This window comes from Piliocolobus tephrosceles, chromosome 19, assembly GCF_002776525.5.
Source record: "Piliocolobus tephrosceles isolate RC106 chromosome 19, ASM277652v3, whole genome shotgun sequence".
NCBI lineage: Eukaryota > Metazoa > Chordata > Mammalia > Primates > Cercopithecidae > Piliocolobus > Piliocolobus tephrosceles.
Genome location: NC_045452.1, coordinates 405,581 through 408,140, shown reverse-complemented (window position 1 = coordinate 408,140; position 2,560 = coordinate 405,581).

The following is a 2,560-nucleotide window of genomic DNA, read 5'->3' as shown; positions in this document are numbered from 1 at the left end:
CTTCCCAAATAGCTGGGATTACAGGCATGCGTCACCATACCCGGCTAATATTTTGTATTCTAGTAGAAACCGGATTTCACATGTTGGCCAGACTGGTCTTGAACTCCTGACATCAGGTGATCCTCCTGCCTCAGTCTCCCAACGTGCTGGGATTACAGGCATGAACCACTGTGCTCGACCTCATTTGACTTTTTTTTTTTTGAGATGGAGTCTCGCTGTGTTGCCTAGGCTAGAGTGCAATGACACAATCTTGGCTCACTACAACCTCTCCTTCCCGGGTTCAAGTGATTCTCCTGCCTCAGCTTCCCCAGTAGCTGGAATTACAGGCGCCTGCCACCACGACTGGCTAATTTTTGCACTTTTAGTAGAGATGGGGTTTCACCATGCTGGCCAGGCTGGTCTCGAACTCCCAACCTCAGGTTATCTACCCGCCTCGGCCTCCCAAAGTTCTGGGATTACAGGCGTGAGCCACCGAGCCTGGCCCCTCATTTGACTTTTAATTGAGAACCTACTTGGTGCCATGTATAAGCTTGGTACAAGAGTGAACAAGACCAAGTCTTCCTGCCCTCATGTCAACTGCTCAGCAGTATTTCAGCACTGTATCAGGGTGATTAGCCTGGGATCACAGGACACTTCCTGTAAGAGATGATGTCTGCACTGAGTCGTTCACCAGGCACAGGTGGGAGAAGGGAGAAGGGTGACCTGGACAGGAGGAGCCCTAGTGTGAATGCCCAGAGATGGCAGGAGAAATCATGGCGTATATAAGGTGTCTTGAGTTTGGGATATGGGAAAGTGAGAAGTGATATTGTATGGGACATACTTATACTAAAGAATTACTGGTTGTGGCCGGGCGCGGTGGCTCAAGCCTGTAATCCCAGCACTTTGGGAGGCCGAGATGGGCGGATCACGAGGTCAGGAGATCGAGACCATCCTGGCTAACACGGTGAAACCCCGTCTCTACTAAAAAAATACAAAAAGCTAGCCAGGTGAGGTGGCGGGCGCCTGTAGTCCCAGCTACTCGGGAGGCTGAGGCAGGAGAATGGCATAAACCTGGGAGGTGGAGCTTGCAGTGAGCTGAGATCCAGCCACTGCACTCCAGCCCGGGCGACAGAGCGAGACTCCGCCTCAAAAAAAAAAAAATAATTACTGGTTGTTTATCTGAAATTCAAACTTGGGAATATTGTTAAATGCTAAACCTAGCTGTCATGATAAAAAGCTGAAATTTATTGTTTGGGGATATTTTTTATATTTGTTTTCTTTCTGTTTTTATTGAAAACAGATAATGATAAAATAACAAATCAGCTCTAATTGATCCTTCCTATATGACCAAGAATCATAGTCACCACACCAGGGCTCACCAGAGCCTGAGTTCCGTGCTCTGCCTGCTTAACCTCATGTCATTCAAGCCTCCCAAGGCGGTGGTGCCCTGATTCCCAAACGGATGAGGAAAGCAGATCATAGTGGTTAGATCCTGGACTAGACACACAGAGAATCCGGAGGCAGTCAGGACACAAAATGAACCCATTTCTGGCAGGTCCTCCCATCCCTGTTAATCTGTAGTTTTTATATTTCCATATTACCTTCCGCCCAGATGTAGCTTTACTGGGTGGCTGCCAGGGAGAACAACTTTTTGAAATCTGCTATTTATTTATTTTTTCTTTCTTTCGTTCGTTCTTTCTTTCTTTTTCTTTCTTTTTTTTTTTTTGAGGCGTAGTCTCGCTCTGTCGCCCGGACTGGAGTGCAGTGGCCGGATCTCAGCTCACTACAAGCTCCGCCTCCCGGGTTCACGCCATTCTCCTGCCTCAGCCTCCAGGGTAGCTGGGACTACGGGCGCCCGCCACCTCGCCCGGCTGGTTTTTGTATTTTTAGTAGAGACGGGGTTTCACCGGGTTATCCAGGATGGTCTCGATCTCCTGACCTCGTGATCCGCCCGTCTCAGCCTCCCAAAGTGCTGGGATTACAGGCTTGAGCCACCGCGCCCGGCTGTTCTTTCTATTTCTTTTTTTTTGAGACGGAGTCTCACTCTTTCGCCCAGGCTGGAGTGCGGTGGCGTAATCTCGGCTCACTGCAATCTCCGCCTCCCAAGTTTAGGCCATTCTCCTGCCTCAGCCTCCCGAGTAGCTGGGACTACAGGCGCCCGCCACCTCGCCCGGCTAATTTTAATTTTTAGTAGAGACGGGGTTTCACCGTGTTAGCCAGGATGGTCTCCATCTCCTGACCTCGTGATCCGTCTGCCTCAGCCTCCCAAAGTGCTGGGATTACAGGCGTGAGCCACTGCGCCCGGCCAAAAATATTTTTTAGTAGCACCACACTGTAGGCTGGGTGCAGTGGCTCACACCTGTAATCCCAGCACTTAGGGAGGCCGAGGCGGGTGGATCACTTGAGGTCAGGAGTTCGAGGTTTTGGTCTCAAAAAAAAAAAAAAAAAAAGAAAAGAAATGTTACTTTCATAAAATAAAAATAACACACTAAAGTATATATGTATAGAAGAAAATTCCCAACTTCCTGGGAGAATGTCTGTAAGTATTTTTTTTTGTTTTGAGACAGAGTCTCGCTCTGTC